General features: G+C 44.0%; 1 pseudogene; it reads left to right on the forward strand.

The window, feature by feature from the left end:
• Positions 1-6,680: 6,680 nt before the first annotated feature.
• LOC114707694 lies at positions 6,681-6,852 on the forward strand (annotated as a pseudogene).
• Positions 6,853-9,157: the final 2,305 nt, after the last annotated feature.

A 9,157-nucleotide genomic window follows, 5' to 3' on the forward strand; every position in this document is an offset into this window, starting at 1 on the left:
ATAAAAGACTGGGCCATCTGTAAGAGACAGACAATTATTTGACTCATGGTTCTGGAAGCTGGGAAGTCTAAGAACATAGCTGAGATGTCTGCTCTGTACTGATGAAGGCTCTTTCTATACCACAGAGCATCAGAGGGCATTGATGAGACCAGGAAACATGCCAGATCAGGGTTTTCTTACAAAGCCACTAAAGCCATCTTAGGGGCCCAACTTCTCATATCTAATACTTTTTGTTTGATTTGTGTGAAGGTTTTTGTTTGTTTGTTTTTGTTTCTGTCTACTTGACATAGCTAGACTAATCTGAGAAGAGGGACTACTTCTATCGAATTGTCCTGTAGGCAATCCTGTGGAACATTTTCTTGATTAATGGTTGATGTGGGAGGGCTCAGCCCATTGTAGGGGGTGCCACTCCTAAGCATATGGTCCTGGGTTGTATAAACAAACAAACAAACAAACAAACAAACAAACAAACAAATGCAGGCTGAGCAGGTCGCCAGTCAGCAGCCCTCTTCCATGACCTCTGCATCAGCTCCTGCCTTCAGGTTTCTGCTATGCTTGGGTTTCTGCCTTGGTGATGCTCAGAGACACACAGAAACCTCAGAAGCCTTCATCCCCAGTTCTTGTGTTTTAAGGCCCTTTGGTGGCCTTTCCCTTCTACTTCTGTCCACTGCTTTTCTGTTACTGGTCATGGGTCTGTGAGAAGCTTTTGTTTTGAAACAGGGTTTCATGTAGCCCAGGCTGGCCTCAAACTCAGTATGTAGGATTTGTATGTAGGATTTCAAAGCAGAATAACTTTGAACTTATGATCCTCCTGTCTCTACCTCCTGAGTTATGGGATTACAGGCATGCACTATCATGCCCAATTTTATGAGGCACTAGGGATGAAACCCTGGGTTTCATATACATTAGGCAGGTACTCTGTAGACTGAGCTCTATCTCCAGTTCAGTTTGTTCTTTGAACTCATACTCGAAATGATCTATACAGCAGACATTTGGCAAATTCTTTGGGATGCTCAGGAAGAGGGGAAAAAGGAGGGGCAGTGGGGGATGCTTTGGGTCGGACTGGACAGAGCCATGGGATTAAGTTGTACACTGGCCTCTGGTCACTGACTCAGATGAAATATGATCATATTTAAAGCAATAATTAATCATTTCAATTACATTGCAGATGCTGAGATGTCCAAAGGCATCCAGAAATCCCTTCAAACACTTAGGGCCAAGGTTATGGGTGTCTCATTCATCCCAGAACATTCAGCTAGGAGTAAACAGGCGAATGTGAACAAGGCATCCTGTCTTAAATACAGCAGCAGAATGTTCCAGGCAAGTTGTCTTCCTCATTGTGGGTCAGAGGAGCTTTAATTGAGAGCCATGTTTTTGGTCTGGCTGTGTTGTTATGAAAATTGAGAGAAACTCCAGTTTTAGTCATACTCTTGGCTTCTAAGAGAGACACTTTAGAAATCTTGACATGGACAGCACTCCTCTCTTGGAGAAATCCCTCCATACTCTGTGCCTTTGGACAGCAGTCCTGTTTGTGTTAAGTGAGGTGGGACTTCAATAGCTACAACAAATTGATTAAGCCAGGAACTGCAGTATCTCAACTTCTCACTGGGGAACATCAGTGAGGGTCTAAGATGGTAATCAGTCCCTGCTTGTTTTCTGAGCTAAAAACATGTAAGGCAAATACTCAGATAGCTTGGTGCCACAGTGCACGGTTTCAGGGGTACCACTTCTCTCTAAGGCAATCTCTCGCAGTGCTTTGGGCCAAGAATTGGGAAAATAGTTTTTCAGATGCTGTAGCTCAGTGTCTCTCACAATGCCACATTGAAGGGGTCAGCAGGACTGAAGATACCCGAGGCTTTGATCGTAGGTGCACATCTGTACTGAGCATTGGGCCATCTCCATGCCCATCCATGTGGGTGATTCCATGACAGTGCTGGAGTCCCTCCACACTTGGTATTATTTTTTCCTCACAGGGAAGAATCTAGAGACCAAGGAGTTTGTAAGATATAGATTCAAAAATCATTTCCTTCAGCATCTGCTCTATTCCATCAATCACTCAGGGCAAACCGGATTCAGAATCAGAGATGATTAACAGGCATGAATAGAAGAGCTAAGACTCCCCAAGGGTCCACTAGCGAGTGTGGCCACCATAACTCATCACATTTTCAAACATTCCACGATTTATCAGGATTTCTGATATACACTGACTCCCAATGCTCAGACCCATGCTGAGACCTGGCCTTGCATAACCCTCTTCAGCCCTTCCTTATTTCTACCCACTGTGCTTCCGGCCTGGCTTCTAAAAGCTGGTTAGCTTCCTTAATGCAGCTTTCATTTTCCTCTTCAAATTCTTCCCTCCATACATGCTCTTGCCAATCGAGAATGTTCTTCTTTTATTGTTTTGCCTGTTTCCTGCTCTCCTCAGAGGGGTCTGCATAGATATTGGAGGCTTTCCTTAGCCTCCTTCAGAGCTCCCATAGTTTCCTGCATTTCTGCCTTCAAAGAGCAAACAAGACCAATTAAACAAAACCCATCTTATTTTTCTTATTGGCCTGTCCAATCAGGGAACTCCATCAAGTTCAAGCTGATCTCCCTGCTGTTTTATCTCAGCATGTGGCCCTGGCCTCAATGTTTCAGTAATAAAGCAGGCATCACTATCCCTCCCTCCTGCCTTTTAAAAGTTTATTTAATTTTATATGTATGAATATTTGTCTGTATGAACATATACACACCACATGCATTCCTGGTGCCTGACAAGGCCGGATGAGGGGTTGGATCCCCTGGAACTTGAGTTAGAGATGGCTGTGAGCTACCATATGGATGATCAGGATTGAACTTGGCTTTCCAAGAGCTCTTACCCCTCACCCCTTACTATTCCATTCCACAGAGATGGAGAGCAGTGGGTCTCACCCAGAATCAAGGTCAGTTTACAGCATATCCAAGCCCCCACCCCACCACCTTGTGCATCTTGTATACATGTCACCAGGCAGACTTGCTTCAACCTGCTCCCCACACACTGCTTTGGTGCAGGCTCCAAGAGCTGCATTCTCTTACTAGAGTGGACATGTCAGGCTTCTGAATCTGTGACAAAAAACTCTTGGTTGAGCTTTCTAAGTTCAGTTGCCTGTGAACCTCCAGGAGAGGCAGTATACTATTAATGTGTTTCAATAAGGCACAGTCAGAGACCCAAGCTCTGGTCACATCATTAAGGTTCCTCCATGACTCAGATATTGATCTTAATTAAGAAGTGATGTCTATGCAGAACTGGAGGTGGCAGAAGGATGTGGCAATACAGGCCTCTGTGAGGAGGGACGGTGATGGTAACCTTGTTTGTTCAAATTGCCAGCACTTTCCTGTCACACTAGAGTCGTGACTAAGTTTTCTTTTTCTTTTTCAATTGGTAAAATATATCAGCAAATCCTTAGCTCAGGTAAAAAACTCAAACCTTCGAGCCAGACGACTGCCCCACCCTGTCTCTTTAGCAGCTGCTTTTAATGGGTGTTGAATCAATATCATTGAACCCAAGGCTTCCCAGAACAGACACGGCCAGATGCCCAGTTCTGAGGTAGGGGAGAGCTGGAAGGTAATAAGTACTGAGCTGTGAGGCAGTAACCAAGCAACCAGCACACTCACTCTGAAAGGCAGGACAATGAGCAGGCATGACATAGTGGCCATCAAGGCTGAGAAGGAAAGAGATGGACACAGGGAGCTTCAAAGGCCAGGGAACACCAGGGGTGACAGGCCCAGACAGCCAAGACTGGGATTTATAAATTCAGCATCACCAAATGACAACCAAAGATCCTTGATATAGGAGCCAGGCTCTACGCTGCAGAGGAGCTTCCCAACACTTTCATTTAAAGTTGTTTGTTTTAAATTTTGTAATTACATTTATTGTGTATTTACACTCATGCATACATTCATGTGGCAGTCAGGACAAGCCACAGGAATTGGTTCTCTCCTTCCACCATGTGGGTCCTGGGGATTGAATTCAGGCCATCAGGCTCAGCAGCAGGCTTCTTTTCAACCTAAGCCATCTTGTGGGCCTCAGGTAAAACTATTTCCATAATTGATAAGTAGCACATGAGAATAATTAGCGAAAGAAGCTACTCCACCATTCTCCTATTGGGTGACAAATGAATAAAAGAAAGTTAGTAGCCAAGCTTTTCTGCCTTAGATTCAAAAGCCTGACCTGCCCCACCTTGGAAGGATGAATGAAAGTGGCTGCCAGGCCTGTGAAAGAGGCCTTCAAATTTTCAGCCATCAGGAAATGAAAATGAAAGCTTAAATGAAATTTCATTCCATGCTCCTAGGATGACTAAAATCAAAATGATGGCAGAGCAACCGCGTACTGGAACACAGCACGGCACAGGTGTCTTGGGAAATGGGTGGTTTCTTATGAATTAAACATGCATACATCTCTACCATGATCCAGTAGTTCTATCCTCAGATATTCCTGCAAGAGAAATGAAAACACATGCCCATGAGATGGCTTGTGCATTAGTGTTTATAGGTGACTTTATCCACAATAGTAAACTCAAAGACAACCCAAGTGCCCATTAATAGAAAAAAAATGATGAATTTTCCATATAATGAAAAACTTCCATCAAATTATACTGAAGCTATAGTATAGGCAAGCCCATGAATGACACAGATATTCTACAGAGGCAAAGAAGAATCTATATTCACTTGTATGCTTATCGGGAACAGTCAGAAGTTAGGGGATGGTGACAGGGATTAAATGTGGTTGAGGATGGGGCAGGTGACTTGGAGGAACTGTGATGCTGAAAATTTTTCTATAGTATATTTTGGGTGATGTTCAAGGGTGTAAATTTGTCAAAATCCGTCAAACTGGAAAACCTAGGATTTGCACATTCATGAGTACTGGTTATGCCTTCACTTGAAAAATAATAAACTATAGAGCTGGGTATGGTGGCTCATATTTGTAATCTCCACAGGAAGATAATGAGTTCGTGACCAGCCTGGGCAATAATAAGAGCCACTGGCAAATGAATCTAGACATACGTCTGCTCCCAAAGCAGACATTATGGCTTGATTTTCTCGTTCTGTGCCTTTGAGCTTCAACAGGACTTAAAAATATATCACAAGATAGCTCCTTATGATTATTAATGCTGCATGTCAGTGTGACAGGACCTAGAATCACCTAGCAGACAAACCCCTGGTCATATCTGTGAGGAATTTTATAGATTGGGTTACTTGAGGTAGAAAGACCCATTTTGAGTGTGAGTGGCATGATCCCATGGAATGGGATCCTGTGTTGAATAAAAAGTAGAAAGTGAGCTCAGCACTAACTCATCTCTTGCAGCCCGACTGCAGATGCAATGTGACCTCATGCTTCTGGTGTCATGTTAGGCATCAAGGGCAGTGTCTCTTTCAACCTGTTTTCTCATTTGGTGAGGCCTGGTAGAAGTCAAGTGATCCAAATAAAACCCATGAGAGAAAAGTTATAAAATAATTAAAAATCCTGCCACAAAACCCACTTTGAATATGTTTCCTTCTTGTCAGGGGTAGAGTGCAGGTCTTGGTTTTCACTGTCTTGAGTATTTCTCTAAGTTAATTAACAGTTTTATATTTCTTCTTTTTTAAAGGTGGCATAGCCCTCCAAGGTGCTACATTGTTACTTGACCCTTAACTCATGGTTACCACCGTCCCTCCATACTTTTCATTTATTTACTTGTCTGAGGGAAAGTTTGGGGTTCTGTTCTGTAGCTGACTTTTACTGAGTGCCTGCTCTACATGGATGTCATGATTACCATTTCACAGATATTTTATTTACTCTTCACAAGCTTCCTACAGGACAGCTACTATTTGATGTTTTATAGGTAGAGAGACCGAGGTGTGGGGGCATCAGAGAGCCCATTCAAGGTCACACAGCAAGTGTCAGTGTCAGAGGGAACGAGATGGACACCCTTCCAGACTGGTAATCAAGGTGGCCTGTGTGTTTACTATGACATTCTAGAGGGAACCTCAGAAGCCAGCCACAGTGGAAGCTGGCTCTGCAGGCTTCTCACTGGCAGCCAGAATAGCTCAGGCTGGCTAGGCCAAACCCCACCTGCCATTTCCAGCAGGCCTGCCTCAGCACGCACAGGAGCAGAACAACTGAGTCAGAGGCCAGTTTGTTTGTCACAGGAAACATTCTGTGGCTGCACTTGGTGACTCTGGTGATGGGGAGTGGGTGTTGTTGCACAGTCAGCCTGGCAGTCTAGGCTTCCACCCACAGAGATGGATAGACAGGAATGTCCTATCACCAGGGCCTTTGGCCTTGACTCCTCTGCCTCTGCCTTAGAGGTAATGTTTTGGGTGTTCTATCATGTATTATAGATAGAGATGAGTTTTATTTATGTAAGTTATATCTAAAAAAATTGATTTTTAAGCTGGGTGGTGGCAGCGGTGCACGCCTTTAATATCAGCGCTTGGGAGGCAGAGGCAGGTGTATCTCTGTGAGTTTGAGGCCAGCCTGGTCTACAGAGCGAGTTCCAGGACAGGCTCCAAAGTTACACATTGAAACCCTGTCTTGAAAAACAAAATTGATTTTCAAAATCAAAATTTCAAAATTGTTTTCAAAACTAAACAAGACTGCAGGTGGTATTCTAGTTACTACCCAATCTGCTGCCCCTTGCAGGGTACTCAATAAACAATAAACAAACAGATAGATTCACAACATCGCTTCTCGGCCTTTTGGCTAAGATCAAGTGTAGATTCACAACAGACAGTCCTGGGTTCTTGCCACCTCAAGGCCTGGCTATTCTTTAAAAAAAATTCTCTTTTATTATTTTTGTGTGTATGGATGTTATGACTGCATGTATGTCTGTGCACCACATGTGTACAATGCCTGTAGAGGTTAGAAGAGAGCATTGGGTCCCCTGGCACTGAAGTTACAGATGATGATGAGATTCCATGTGGATCTGGGAATCAAACCCAGGTCTTCTGGAAGAACAGCCAGTACTCTTAAACACTGAGCCATCTCTCCAATAATAGGGCATCTGGAAGATGGAACAAGGTTTTCATCTACAGCCAAGCATTTGTGAAACCTTTGACCCATTTAAAACTCCACCTTCTTTCTGCTAAAGCCCATTTAGTGGATTATGCCACTTGTCTCTGAAATGTTGGTAAACAAAGTGGAGTTTTATGACAACTGACCCTAGAGAGAAATGTCTAGGGATGGTCACAAGACAACACTGGGGTTTGTGTAAATTATTTAATAAGTGAATTTGCACCTCCTCAAATGTTACCTTCTAGATCTCTTCCTGGCCACTGGAATCAGGTCACCTGATATCCATAGAGTGAATGGATTCAAGACCCTTTGGAAAAATCACCCAATTGTTATCTTTGGGGACCACCCTTCTCCAGCTCACATTTTCACTTAAGTTATGAGGCTCAGTGAAGGGAGTCCAAGCCCACCTACTGGAACAAGAGTGGATATGACCTACCCCATCAGAGTACCCTGCCCCACCCATACTTACGCTGGGTCACTTTCCCCATCCATTCCAGAATTCTAAAGAAATTTGAGATTAAAAATCTGCTTTTCCTTTGGGATTGGTTGGGCTGGAGTTGTTTAAAACCCTGGATCACCTAGTGGTTAAAACTCCATATCTGCCCCTAGACTTCAGAGTTGTGGAAACCAATTTCTTTCCCTCTATTCTAAAAAACAAGAGTCTCTATCATGTATACACAACAGCAACAACTGAAATCAGATGATGTATGTGTCTGAGGAGAAGTCTCAGTGAGGAAGGTGCTTACTGCACAGCTTGAGGACCTGAGTCCAGACACCCACGACCTACACAGAAACCAGGCACGAGGTAGATGTGTGTAACCACAGTGCTGGGAGCACTGAGAATGTGGATCCCTGGAGTTTGATGGCCAGCCAGTCCAGTCAGGTTCAGCAAAGAGATTCTATCAAAAAACAAGGTGGGCAGTGATTGAGGAAGACACCTAAAGTTGGCCTCTGGCTTCCACATGCACACACACACAGATGCACATGCCACACACATAAATAAATAAATAAAAAGGAAAGGGAGGAAGGGAGGAAGGAAGAAAGAGGAAAGAAAGCCTATATTTAGCACCATGACACTCATAAGGTCATTGACTTAGTTTTTTTTTTTTTTTTTTTTGGTTTTTCGAGACAGGGTTTCTCTGTGTAGCTTTGCGCCTTTTCTGGGACTCACTTGGTAGTCCAGGCTGGCCTCGAACTCACAGAGATCCACCTGGCTCTGCATCCCGAGTGCTGGGATTAAAGGCGTGCGCCGCCGCCGTCGCCACCGCCGCCGCCGCCGCCGCCGCCGCCGCCGCCGCCGCCGCCACCACCACCACCACCACCCCCCGGCCCATGACTTAGTTTTTAAACTGTTTTTCAGTCTAACTCTCTGGATCCCTGTCCACTTATGTGCATACCACCTCCCCTTTCCCTACTCAGCACATAATTTAACAGGTCCTGGTTAATGAGCATGCCATTTGATTTTGTTATAAACAATTTGCATAATAATTATTGTGATGTGTAAGGAAAATATATGCTTGATCAAGACGAAACTGAACTGCTGGAAAGACCAAAAGCCCTCTGCTGTTGCCCTCTGTGGGGCTCAGTTTTATGCTACAGGGGCAGCCCCTTCTAGAAGGTCCCAATGTTCCATCTTCTGGCTGTTTTCTGTAGAGTTAGTTGTTTATTTTGTAACACCCTTTTCATTCCTTAAAAACAATAGTCTTGGGGCTGGAGAGATGGCTCAGTGGATAAGAGCACTGTCTGCTCTTTCAGAGGTTCTGGGTTCAATTTCCAGTATGCACATGGCAGCTCACAACTCCAGTTCACACAGACATACATACAGGCAAAAATGCCAATGCTTGTAAAATAAAAAAAAATACATTATTGAACAAAACAAAAACAAAAAAACAACAGTCTTACAGAGCAGTGGTGGCGCATGCCTTTAAACTCAGCATTTGGTGTTATTTATTAAGCTGCGCTGTTTGTATGAGAGAAGCCACGAGGCACAACAAAACCCATTATAAGAGTTTATTAAGGGAAGGGAATGAAATAGAAAGGGTATGCACAGGCCTATGGAATGATCTAAGGAAGAGAGAGAAGTAATAGGTGGAACTCTCCTTGATAGCCCCCCCCATGTGCGCATATGGGCTTCTGTAGCTGTGC

Source organism: Peromyscus leucopus, chromosome 7 (genome assembly GCF_004664715.2).
Source record: "Peromyscus leucopus breed LL Stock chromosome 7, UCI_PerLeu_2.1, whole genome shotgun sequence".
Lineage (NCBI taxonomy): Eukaryota > Metazoa > Chordata > Mammalia > Rodentia > Cricetidae > Peromyscus > Peromyscus leucopus.